At 47.2% G+C, this 13599-nt stretch overlaps 1 protein-coding gene across 1 annotated transcript in view; it reads left to right on the forward strand.

Moving 5' to 3' along the window:
* Nucleotides 1-4054: 4054 nt before the first annotated feature.
* The window catches only part of NCK2 (NCK adaptor protein 2), a 145841-nt gene continuing 136296 nt past the window's right edge, over nucleotides 4055-13599 (forward strand). The window contains exon 1 of the mRNA XM_025869092.2: nucleotides 4055-4192. The gene's annotated coding sequence lies outside the window, so the exon portion shown is untranslated. The remainder of the gene's footprint in view (nucleotides 4193-13599) is intronic.

Here is a 13599-nt window from a genome sequence, read left to right on the forward strand (position 1 = left end):
TCTCTCATAATGCCTTACAAATAGAAATAGACCAGGTATGTTTAATTAAATTGGACGTTGAAATAAAAGGTCATAGAAAAGCTGGTATGAGTGTTTACCGTGTGCCAAACACACAGTTGAGACATGTTTACATTATCTCACTTATACTCACAGCTTTTTGTAAGAGCAGTGTTACTTCTATTTGAGATCCAGAGAGGTTAAATGATCTCAAGTCATGGGCTTGTAGGCAGGCTGCAGGCCTCTGAAGCCTGACCCAACACCCCCAACCTTACCTTGGGTTTCCCATGAGTCCAATGAGGGGGCTCTGAATGGAACTCTGAAGGAAGAGGAGGGGGATGAGGAATTCCCTCCTGTGTCTGCACTACTGAGGTGTGACCATGTGGGGCACAGGGAGGGGAGCAGAGTGACTGGAGTAAATAGCTTATATTGGGACAGAGTCAACAATGTGATTGCTGTGGTAGGACTAAGTTTGAGAGGACTTCGAAACATAAGTCTTAGGATTTAACGTTGAATTGATTTGGGGGAAAGGCTTATACCTTTTCTTTTTCTTTTCATTATCGAGAGAGTGAGGAAGGGAGAGAGAGAGAATCTTAACATGGCGGGGCTGGATCTCCCAACGCTGAGTCGAAATCAGGAGTCGGACGCTTAACCAACTGAGCCACCCAGGTGCCCCAGGTTTATACCTTTTCACTTTCAGTATTTCATTACTGAAGACATTTCAATAGTAAAACAAACAGGGCATACTAATGGAGTGGGATGCAGAGAGATACATTTTCAGACAAAACATCAGCTTGAAAGAAATGTCTCCCCCATGTTGAATGGTGGCCCCAAAGATATGTTCATGTGGAACCTGTGAATGTGATCTTATTTAGAAAAAAGATCTTTGTAGCTGTTATAAGTAAGGATTCTCAAGATGCGATCATCCTGGAATGGTCGGGGGAGGCCTCTAAATCCAATGGCAAGAGAGAAGGGGCCAGAACACACAGGGGATCAGGCCATGGGAAGACAGAGGAAGAGATTGGAGTGACGTTTCCACAAGTCAGGGCATGTCTGGAGCCCCCAGAAGCTGGAAGAGGCAGGGAAGGATTCTCCCCTAGAGCCTTCTGAGAGAGTATGCTGACACCTTGATTTCAGACTCTGGCCTCCAGAAGTCTGTGAGAATAAAATCCTGTGTTTTAAGTCATACAGTTTGAGGTAATTTATTAAGATTGCCCCAGGGAAACGAATATAGGCCTCTTAGGGCTCAGTTCCTCAGCTTTCTCAGGAGCAAAGGCTCAAGTCTTCTGCTGTCAGAGAACTTTTGAGGAACTGTGGTGGGCAATGGGGAGCCATGGTTATTTCTTGATCAGGGGTAAGGCCGGATAGATGCAATTTTTAGGAAAACTACAGTGACACTGATATCCAGCATAAATTTGGGAGATGGGAGGAAGTGAGTGACAGGAGGCTAGTTGGAAGGTAATGGGTATACTGGAAAAAACACGAATTTTGGAGTCAAGTATGTTCCGTTCTGACCCCAGTTCCTTCACTTACTGTTTCTATTGTTTTCATGTGTATAATGAGGATAATACTATCATGTGTGAGTTACAGATTTTATATATATATATACATACATACATATATATATAAAAGAACTAAAAGAAGTTTCATAAGTATTATCAGTAATAATGTAAAAATTTGGAAGGTACCACTGGAAAGGAAAAAGAAGATACAAAGAACTGTTTCAAGATCACCAGGACTCAGAATCAGGAGGATTTAGACTGAGAGGGATCCCAATGTCATCTAGTGCTCTCTCCTCACTACCCTTGGGGAGAGCTTGGAAGAGGGAAGGAAAAAATGGAATTGCAGTGAAGTTTCTCCCAGGGGCTGAGATGCCTGGTGGATTCTTGGCCAAGCCTGAGACGGTGGAGGAGGAGCTACTTTGGGAAGGAGATAAATTTCATTCTGGACCTGGTGATATTGAAGAGATGATGAGCTGCCCAGAGAGACTGCAGACCAGCTGGGGAACTCTCTAAGGCTACAGATCTGGGAGTTAATCGCTGAACATCCAGACTGGAAGCATACAAAATAAAATAAAATAAAATAAAATAAACAAATAAAAATGATCAACTCTCTTAAAAAAAAAGGCACGTTATCAAAATAAAAACAAAGGGCCAAATTCTGCTTCGGGAATATTACTGTTAGACGCTGGAAGGACAACATGCCCTATAAGGGACAGATGTGGAAAGGTCAGAAAGGTAGCTGTGTTAGATAAATGAAGATGACTGAATTTCAGGTAATAGCAGAAATGCCAGGTGCTTCTGAAAACTGCATAGGATAAAGATTAAGAAAGGGACATTGGGTTTTAGGTAGAGAATGTCCTTGGGGACTTTACCTTCGTAAAGGAAGGAAAAAGGAAGAGGAGTTCGACAACGATGATTCAGTGGTGGTTTACAAAGCAGACAAGTTAAAAACTGGGTCAATGTTATTATATGTATTTTGGGTAAACTAATTTAAAATTGGGCCAGACCATTTATTATGATTCTGCTTTCCTTATTAGTAAGACAAAAGGATGACTGAGGTATCTTTTCTCCCAAGGTCAAAGAGAAGGAGGCTATCCAGATTCCGATCTTGGACTCATGGCTGCTCAGTACACTGTACCTACTTCCAACTAGTGACCTGAGTGCTCCCTATAGTCAGGAAGGATGCCAGGGACTGACAGAGGAGCTAGGTAAATATGATCTCTCCATTTGTTAGATTTTAGATGGGTTAAGAAACCCCTGTACAAGGTTCCACAGTCAAAAAAGCAGATGGTCAAACACTATACTGTGACTTCAAAGTTATACTGGTTCTTGTTACCCTACTTGGGTACTTCCTTTTGGGAACAAGGCAGGGGATGAATGATTCAGATGATATAGCCTTGTCGCCTTGGGTAAATTATTATTGCTTTAATAATAATGAGAAACCAGGAGCCTAAGAAAGAATCTCATTAACATGGATCCAGGCTATTCCGTCAGGAAATCAGAATCTGAATAGTAGTATTTCCTTTTGGGAAGCCATATGGGAAGGAGACTGGAGAACAGACATCTGGATGCATGTGCCTGTTATAGGAAAACTTTTCTTTCCCCTTCGTCTTGGGTTTTAATCTTCCAAATTTGTTTACAGGTAAGGCCCTACGTGTGGCCGCGTGACTGGACCAGTCCCACGAGGAGTGGTAACTCCTTGGGGGCCCACATGCTGGCAGCTCCTTCCAGGATTCTGCCTGGTGGGCGCGCTTGAGCTGGACAGCAGGCATGGGAGGCGGCAGGGGCTGGGTTTCCTCTTTTCCTCTTAAGAAGTGCTTCCGACCGGAATGATGGAGTACAAAAGTGTCTGTGAAAGTAAATAGATACAAGGCAAATAAATAGAAATGCCCAGAAGCAATTACAGAAAGGAAGTGACATTTTTATGTAAGTCACTTTCCTGATGGACCACAGGCCTGCTTTGCTGAGAGTGCCGTGGGAATGCTTCCGGGAGGGGGCCGGTCGCCAAACAACTAGAGCGTCGTGATAAGAAAATCAAACAAAAAGAGGATGAAAAGGCCACCCAGCAATCACTTGAGGCTGGAAGTTGCTGCCTTTATTTCCTCTCTCGTTGGCTCACCCCCATCGCTGCCCCACGCCCCGAGCGGGCAGATTGGGAAGCGGGGACCTCTCTTCCCCGTCGGCGCCAGCCCCGCGCGCCCCCCTCGCGCCCGCCGCTCCGGTGCGTCTGGTCTCCGGGCCGTGGCCGAGGCCGGCCGAGCTGCGGGCCCCGGCGCTGCCTGCGCGCCCCCAGGTGGGTGTCGGGCCCCCGCCCGGAGCGCGGGCCCGGGTCGGCCCCTGGGCGGTGTCGCGGCGCGGCCGGGGAGGAGCGGCGGGAGGAGGAGGAGGAGGAAGCGCGCGGAGGAGGCGGGCGCAGCGCGCCGGGGGAGGGTCGCCGCCGCCGCCGCCGCCGCCGCGGGGATCGTCAGGCCGGAGCCGCGCGGCCGAGCGGGCGGCAGGCGGCGGGGAGGGCTCGGCGGCGGGAGGCTCGCGGCTGCCGGGCCGGCGGGGTCCGCCCGGGCCGGCAGCGTCCGCCGAGCGACGGGAGGAGGGAGCGGCGCAGACAAAGAGCGGCGCCTGGGCGGGCGCTGAGCGGCCGCCGCCCCGGGACCCGCGCCGCTGCCCTCCGGCGTCGGCGGGCGGCCCACGGCGAGGTAAGCGCTGCGCGCGGGTTCGGGGCGGGGGCCGCGAACTTGGGCCGCGCGGTGGAGTTGGCGCGCGCGCCCGGGTAGGGGCCGGGGGGGCCGGTGCCTTCGGCGCCCTGCTGGTGCCCTCGGCCCAGCCGCGGCCTGGCCCCCCGCGGCCGCGACTGCCCGGCACCTCCCGGCTCCGCACCTTCCCGCCCGCCTTCCGGGCTCCCTCCACCCTCCCTCCGGGCCGGCGCGGGGGGGGGGGGCGGGGGCGCCGGCGACGGCGGCGGGCGGGTGGGCGGGCTCAGGGGGGCCTGAGCGGCGCGTTCCCGGGACCAGAGACCCCCGGGCGCGGGGGGCGGGGGGGACTGGGGGCGCCCGGCCTGCAGGCTGGCCGCGGCGGGCACGGACCCGGGGGCGGGCGTGGGACCGTGCGGTGGCCAGGATCGCCGTGGCGAGAGTCTCCGGGAAGAATAGCCCCGGTTCGCCCGGCCGCAGCGCGGGTACGCGGGAGGCCGAGCTCGGCCGGGAGAACTTAACTGTGTTTATGGCAACTATTTATGATCCCGCACAAAGCTGCTGTCACATCGCATAAAGGAGGTCCTCGCCTGGGCGAGGGGCGCTTTGTGATGGGTTCCAGGCTCTGCGTCCTGTCCCAGATTTACATGACTCTCTTACAGCCACCTGAAAGAAAGTTTCTCACATCGCTCTGCCCTCTTGGTTTATTCAGGGCGATTTAACCACCAAGTGGTTCTGGAAGAATTCGGTGTATGATTTTTAAGGCACTGAAGGTAACTCCCTTGTGAGCGCAGTTAGCGTGGCATTGTGTGGAGGTATCTAATTTGCCAAGCGCTTTAATTTGTAGACAGTAAGGATCGCCCTGGAAGGTCTGCGCGGGATGCGGGGCGTGGGGGGGTGGGGGGTTTGGGTGGGGGGATGGGGGGTCATTGACTGATGAACCTCAGGCACCTGACTTTAGCATTGTAACAGCTTCAGGGACAAAGCAGAAACGAGTATAGTGGGCCTCCGTCACTTCAGACAATTCCGGTTGGCGGTTTCCCCTTTATTTGGTTTTGTTTATTTTGCCAACAGGTTTAAGGTTGAATCTGCCAAGTTTGTGTCTGCATAATGGGATGAGGAGGCCCCAGTGCTGGGCCCCAGCAACCTAAAAATCTTGCAGGCCCCCTCCTTCCGTTGACCCAAACAGAAACTGAACCACAGAGGCCAGTGGGCATTGGCTTAGCCCAGGACCAGGTAGGAGAGGCCCTTCCGGGTTCAGGCCCAGCCCTGGCTTCTCCTGGCTTCTGGGAAGGGATTTGGGTAGGAATGAGAGTAATTCGGGTGTGTTTCATGCCATTTCGTTTGATACTGTTAGCAGCAGTGCTTTTCAAGTCTTAAAAATGAATGAAACTGAAATTAACCAGGGCTACTTTAACTTATCAAAACAGATCGAAACTTCGCTTCCCAACACTCTCTTAATGCACTTACCAGGTGTTCTTAGATAGACGGGTAAATTAACAGGATTAAGCATGTGCGGCGTTTATATGTATACAAAGAGAATGGTGGTAGTTAGTGGATGCATGGAGAGGAAACAGGCTTAACTGGGAGATGGGGCTGCTGGTGTAGGTGTTTGGGTGTTTGGAACAGGGATTTCCCAAGAAAGGGGTGTTAACCGTGCTGGTGGAGCAGTGACCAACAAGGGAACATCCTACCTTAATTATTTTTTCCACTGAGGTTGGCTAGATGTACTTTTGATGGGAGAAAAAGGCCGGATGTTTGTGGTCTTCTGGCTGTAGTGACTTGGAGGCTGAAATTGAGAAGTTTAAGCAGTGCGGAGCTTGTGGAGGTGCTTGACTCTGTTTGCTGTCCGGTAGGCCTCACCTGGGCTCAGAGCTTCTCAGCTGCTACCTAAACACACCACGGTATTGATCATGGAACTTAGGATGAAATTGGGTGGCACATCACCACCCGTAGAACTGACCGCTCCATCACCCACCTCTGCCCACTTGTGGAGAAACGGGCCCTTTATTTATGTATGTATGTATGTTCTCTTTGTAAGTAATCTTTACACCCAATGTGGGGCTGGAACTCACAACCCTGAGATCAGAAGTCCCATATGCTGTGCCATATGAGCCAGCCAGGTGCCCCTAAACTGACCCCTTTTAAATGGGTGGGGCTTGTGTAAGGCGCATTTCTAATAGCTGTGCTCAGTTCCCAGGCTTTGAGTTTTGCTTTATTACATGCTGTATGCTTAAATTCTCTTGTTCCTTGAAATCTGTGACCCTGCCCTGTCATTTGCATTGGGGATTATTGAGGTTTTCCAACCAACAGCAGATCTTATGTACATAGTATTTGAGAAAGGCATTATCATTCATATTAAATACACGGGAAATCTTCCTTACATGCGCACAAACTCAACCTTTTGAAATACCCTAAAGACTCCCTGATTGCCTGGAATAACCTGGAGTCCTTTACTTGATAACTTACATTAGCTTAATTTGCCCTGGGTAAATGAGGCTCTGTTGCTCTCTAGGATACACATGCTTCTAACAGCCCAGACTGACTTGCAGTGTGTGCTGGGGGGGGGGGAGCTTGGGGACATGGTTCTCCATCATTCAGAATGAGACTGGCTAGCTGAGGAGCTGAAAATTGCTTGCTGGATCTGCAGGGGAGGGCAGTGGACAATGTTTGGGAAAACTAGTAAGCTGAACTTTTTTTTCCACAAATGAACTGGAAACTCCCCACGACTCACACCAAAGGCTTAGGGAATTAGTTTTCCCATCCAGAGGGATAGCAAATGGAGCTTCCAAATTGTTTCTCTTTCTTCAGATGAGTGATGGAAACTCTTCATGGCATGTTTTCAAAGGGCCTACGCTAAAAAAATGCTATCATGTATGTTGTTAAATGCTTGAGTTCAGGCAACTTAGAAGGAGGTCAAGACAGCCTTTAACCAGTTATCAAAAGTATGCAGCTAAAGTAAAAATAGTTTCCTATTTCTTTAGGCCACTTTAGTAACACAGTTTTAAAAATTAGACTGTTCTTTCTTTTCCTACATTTTACTTTGAAGAGATCCCAAAGTATGTCTATTTCTGAAGGTGTAATCAACATTAGCAAGTTATTAAACCCCCCCACAGCCCCCAACACACGCACACACATTACAATCTGCCCTGTGGTTTCTTGTGTTCATACCTTATACACATGGTTCCCAATAAATACTGACTAAACACATGAATATTGAGTTCTGAGTCTGTCGAGTTATTAGGGCTCTAGGTTCCCACTGATACGTGAGTAATAAAAGATCTCTGGGATCTTTGTACATCTGCTCAGAACCTGTGACATTGTGGAAGGTTTTGGCCCCAGGATGTCCAGACAATGGGTGAATTTGGTCTGGTGGCCTCTCTGGTTGGTAAATTCTTGCTCAAATTAATCATTTCTAGTCCTGCAGCTAAACATAAACAAAACAAAAAGCAAAACAAAAAACAAACCCAGTTGCATTACCACCTGGAGGTTTGGCTCCATATGCTTTTCAGTGGATTGTGTGTGCCAGCGTGAACTGGAAACTCGGGGTGAAGCCTTTGTTATCCTGGCTTGGTCAGTGGGCCCAGTGGCTCCACCTTACTTTTTTGTCCCCTTTGTATTTTTCATGTTTTTAAGAGAAGAAGCTTCAAGTACATTCCAAATTGAAATATTGCAGTTTCCTCTTGATAGTTTTGCTGGTCAGTGGTTAATGAAGATCCAAAGTGCCATAGGCAGATACAAATAATTGGTGTTAATACTTGTATGTTAATTTATAGTTTACAAATTGCTTTCCACATGTGCCATCCTGTTTCATATTTGAAATAACATGGTAAAATGGGCTCTGGCCCTTATTTCTGTGTGAGGAGACTAGAGCTCAGGGACAACACCAAGGAGGACAGAGCTTGAACTTGAGGGTAAGTCCGTCCCGTTGGAGAGCCCTGTGGCCCTTAGCTCTGTGGCTAAGCAGGCAGTAGGTAGGGAACACCAGAAGGGTGCTGATGTTTTTGTAAGGCTACTGATCTGCTAGCACGTCGCACTGAGGAAGAAGAGCATGATAGACCTTGCGTGGATGCCTTTGCCGTGTGGCAGATGTGAGCAGATAGCGGTGGGAGCAGGGTCTATGTGTGGGTAGACTCTTTGAAGGTGAGCCGTTTCAGGGGAGACTGTTTCAGTGAGCAGTTTGAGTGAAACTTTTGTCCTTGATTCTTTGCTAGGAGCCAGCATTACCCTGGAAAGCGTCTGCAAGTTGAAGTGTGCTTGTTCTTGCTTACTGTGTGTATCAGTCTGCTCTGGATACCGTAACAGAACCACACAGGCTGGGTGCACAACAGAAATTTATTTCTCACACTTCTGGACGCTGGGAAGTCCAAGATCAAAGGGCAGGCCAATTCAGTCCTGGCTTGTAGAAGGGCATCTTCTAGCTGTGTCCTTGTGTACCCTCTCTTTTCTGCCTGCAGAATGACTCCGCCCCGTGCCCTGAGCCACTACAGTCATCGGTGGCTGGACCCTGAATGGCACTTTGCTAACTGTGGTAACAGTACCGAAGTTTATAATCACCTTCGTTTCAAAGACTTCTGTCCGTTGGAGTTGATTCACTGTTACCCCTTATACTAGAGGCGTCGTGCATAGCTATGGCCCTGCCCCTCGGAACTGTGCATGTCCCTGTGGGAGGAGGAGAGCGTGGGTGCAGAACATCCTGTGTGTCTGCTCTCATGTGGCGTGTTTCCCTGCAGATACCCTTTGAACTGATTGTCAGGAGCAGTGCTGTTCTGTTGAAATCTACTGTGGGCCACAGATGGGAGCCACGGACATAATTTTCAATGTAGCCACATTAAAAATGTTAAAAATTATGTAAATTTTGTAAAATTATGTTAAAAAATAAATTTTTATATTTTTATTTTACCCAAGAGATCTAAAATATTTTTATTTCTCCATGTAATCAATGTAAAGCCTTATAAGTGAGATAATTTACATTGTTTTCTTTGTGTGCAGTCTTTGAAATCGGGCATGTATCCTGCATTGAGGGCACATCACGTTCCTTCTTTCTTTGGAGTGGCCAGGAGCCCCGTGAGGCTAGTGACTGCCATATCGCGGAGTGCAGGTGGATAGACTTCTCATGATTGCCGCTTCCTTTATTTTGTACATTCTAAAATTGAGATAGCTAAAAAGACAGAGTGGAACAAGTTAGAATAATAGTAATGGCAATTATTATTATTCCAGAGTGGGAAAGGTGTAATCTGGGTGGTTATAGGGAATAACGTGATATCTCATGCACTCAATTTTAGAGTACTAAAGTCAGATTCGATTACATGTCATTAAAATACTTTGTATATTTTACAAAGATTTTGAAATGTGTTTTGGATTCTAGAGGTTAAATTGCCAATTTAAAATACCTTTTGGGTATTAGGATTCAACATATTTCTGATGGATGTTAAGTACTTGATTTATTAGTACAAAAGCTAAAATCGTATTTTCTTTAGTGATTAGTTTATCCATGAACACACACACACACACACACACACAATCACACATTGCAATTACTGTTCTAAGCACTTCATACAAAGTAGTAACTCCTTGAATCCTCTCAAAACTGTCAAGACACTTCCTGTTTTTATCCTTATAGATAAAGGTACAGAGAAAAAGCAGGTTACCTTGCCAAAGTTTCCATAGCTAGCAAGCAGCAGGTCTGGAACTCAAACTCAGGCTGTCTTTGGGGTCTCTGCTCTTATCCACGAAGCTAGGCCACCATCTCTTCGTTAAGATGTATCTGAAAATATGTAAACAGAACCATAAGCTTTTATTAGGTATAAGATTTGAGAGACATTGATAGAAAACCATTGATAAAGAGTGGAGCTTGGATATTGGTTCATTCTGGAACTTCCTTCATCAGCCAAGCAGTGGAGGAAGGCCCGAGCTTGGGAAGGACCTAACGAATAGTTAGAGCCTCCACTCTCATGGCCGGGGAAGGCTAGCTGTGCAGGGTCACAGGGGATCATGACTGAGCATCCTTGGCCTTGCTTCTCCTCCTAGCCCCTCCTTGCCATGTCCCGTAGGCTGGTGCTCCTCAAATGGGCAAACTCGCCAGCTCTGAGATGGGCATGAGCATCCCTGGAGGGCTGGCCTTAAAACTCAGGTGGCTGGACCCACTGCAGAGGGTCTGACACGAAGGTCTGGAGTGAGGATGCCCTTTTCTGCTGAGTTCCCAGGTGACTATTCGTTACGTCCTTCCTAAGCTTGGGGCTTCCTCCACTGCTTGGCTGACAAAAGAAGGTCCAGAATGAACCAGGTGACCTGTGTTGGGATGGGCGCCTCACATTGAGAACCAGCACGGTGGGGTTTGCAATAGGACACTGGTGAGTGAGGGGGCGGTGAGTGAGGAGGTTTCTACGTTGGGTAGTAACAGCATTGTAATTCGAGAGTGGCCTGCCAGCCTGCCTCTAGGCACTGTGGTTCAGGTCTGTGCACTGTGGTTCAGGTCTGTGCACCTGTTCCCTTCATATGTGGCTGTGTGGTGGGAGGGAGGTGCTTGGAGCCCTGGAGCCCAACACACCAAATCCTTTTCTTAGGGGCTGTCAGAGCATTGGCTAGCCTTTTAGTGGGTAGAACTGAGGTAGAACCAAGAGTCTGGTGTCTCTGTTGGGGGAGGCGTCTGTATGTCTGTCCCAAGACTCGGTAACACAGTGGTTTTGGATGGACTACACCTTGGGCAGCTTCTCTGAATTAACAGGCTTAGATTTGCAGTCAGGCTGTTTCTCCTGTGGCCAGCTCTGTATGTAGCATGTTCCAGGAGGAGCAGCGGCAAAGATTTATTTACTTAAACAAGCTTAATAATTCTCCCAGCAGCTGTGGGGGTGGCCTACTAGTAAGAAATGTTACAAGAAGCTGAGGTCACAGTGAGATGCCTAGAAAGTGCCAGTAGCTGTCTTATCAGACAAAGCCCATCAGTGTCGACATCGATTTTCCTTAGAGGATGTGCCTCAGTTTAATATCTTATGAATTTTGGCTAAATATTTAAGGACGTCTGCAAGTCAACAAATATTTTAATTATGTCACTTACGAGTCGGGCTGCAGAAGAGAAGAGCAGAGCGTTTGGCAGCCGTGTCCATTTTAAGGACGATCACTTTAAAAGCTTGTTTCCCTGTTTGCAAGTCTGTTGGTGTTGGGTGGGGGTGACGGGGAGAGGTCTGAATGGGTGCTAAACAGCCCTCTTACTGCTCTGAGGGAAGCCAGCTTGGGGACATTGACATTAAAAACTGCAAACTGCTTGAGGATTTTTAAGAGATCAAGAAATAACAAGGGATTCAGCGAGTTATTTTAGAGACAGTTTCAGGAAATTTGATATAGGTGAAGAGTGAATTTTCATCAAACCACTTAAAAAAAAACCTATTTAGGAATAGAATCTGGCAAGACAGAAAAGTAGATTTTTCTTTCCATTCTCTTGGTTCTTCCCTCCGTGTTTCACCTTTGCATGTGACTGACTTAATGTACCCTGCCATCCTGACCGTTTGTCTTAAAGTCTGTTTGCCATCTGTTTCCATACCTGCCCTCTGATGGTTTTTTCCTTTATATGCTTCCGGTACGGTCTTCCTGGGCCATTCCTAGCTTGTAGTTCAAAGCTGCTTCCACTACCTCTCTGTCCTGCTTTAGTGCCTTCCCCTGCTTTTCTTAGTCGTATGTTTTATATGGTTCAGGAGATAAGACCCAGTGGCAACTGTAAACAAACATTGCCATTATCCTCTAAAAAAGAAAAAGGGGAGGGGGGATCACACACACTAGACTGTCATAATTTCCATTTCAGAGCATCCCTGGGTGGAACCGAAGCTCACTTATATATCACAGGTGAAGGCTCAGGTGTTGAATACATTGCGGCTTAAACTTGATTGTGCCAGCACTCAGTGCTGGTCACGAAAGCTGATTCTACCTGCCAACAAAGAGAGGCAGCTCCTCTTAGCTCTTCCTCGGTGTGTCAGGCGGGTGAGGGCTGCATGTTGAAGGAAGAAGGTATGTTTTCAACATAATGCACATTAGTACGTGTAAATTCCCATCCATTTTCGGATCTTACTGGTTGTTAGGTATGGATTGAGAAATAAAAGCCATTCACTTTTGCAAATAGAGAAATACCTTTTTTTAATTGTTAGTATTTTAAAAAACTTCCTTGAGACTTGAACCTCCAGTCCTATATATAGGTGAGTGGTTCTCACCTGGGGCGTGATTTTGCCCACGTGGACATTTGGCAATGTCTGGAGACATTTTTGAATTATCTTGACTGGGGAGCGCTCCTGGTGTCTAGTGGGTAGAGGCCAGGGGTCCTGCTAACCATCCTACAATGTAACAGGACAGCCCCCATCACAGAAAATTCACTGGCCCAGAATTTCAGTATTTCAGCAACCTGATGTCAGTGAATGCGTTTCTCTACTTGACTTAAACCCTTAAATTAGTGGCACATGTATTTTTTCACACAGTTGTCCATATGGAGATCATATTTTTTCATCCATTTCTTTTTTTTTTTTTTAAGATTTTATTTATTTATTTGACAGACAATGAGAGCAGGAACACTAGCAGGGGGAGTGGGAGAGGGAGAAGCAGGCTTCCCGCTGAGCAGGGAGCCCAGTGTGGGACTCGATCCCAGGACTCTGGGATCATGACCTGAGCCGAAGGCAGCCGCTTAACGACTGAGCCACCCAGGCGCCCCATCCATTTCTATAAACATGAAAAATATCTATTTAGAGAGTCAGACACTATTTATACATCTTAATAGTTATATAAAGGGGAAACCTACTTGAATATAACTGACTTAACCACGGTTTATCTGTAATACTGTTTGTGGTAAAATATGGCATACATTGCTTTTCAAATTTTCTACTTCTACATATTTGGACCATATAAGTATAAAATGTTGATTTTTTAGGAAACATTTTGAAATCTGGCTGAACTGTGATAAAAAACATACTCCCCTTAGAATGTCCACTTACAAGAAAATAATGGGGTCTCTTCTCAATTGCATTTATTTATTTGAGAGAGATTGAGAGAGAGAATCTCAAGCAGACTCGCTGCTGATCACGGAGCCTGACGATGGGCTCAATATCAGGACCCTGAGACCATGACCTGAGCCGAAACTAAGAGTCGGCTGCTTCACTGACTGAGCCACCCAGGTTCCCTCTCAGCTGCTTTTAATAAGTCATCAGTTTTCAGAGGTTGGTCCACTCAAAATCTGTTTACATAGCTCAGAATCCTTTCAATTGGTGACTGCCATAGGAAAAAAAGTTTTGTTGTTGTTGTTATTACCAAAGTTCATAAGATTCTAGGTTCAACCTGGTTATCTTTGAGCTGGTCACATCTGTTAGCTTTCAGATGTTTCACTCCCATCTTTGTATAGCTCCAAAAAATAAACTCTTCAGGGGAGAGCGAATGAA

The sequence above is a fragment of the Callorhinus ursinus genome, unplaced genomic scaffold (genome assembly GCF_003265705.2).
Source record: "Callorhinus ursinus isolate GAN/ISIS: 27379988/994484 unplaced genomic scaffold, GSC_fseal_2.0 scaffold10, whole genome shotgun sequence".
Classification (NCBI taxonomy): domain Eukaryota; kingdom Metazoa; phylum Chordata; class Mammalia; order Carnivora; family Otariidae; genus Callorhinus; species Callorhinus ursinus.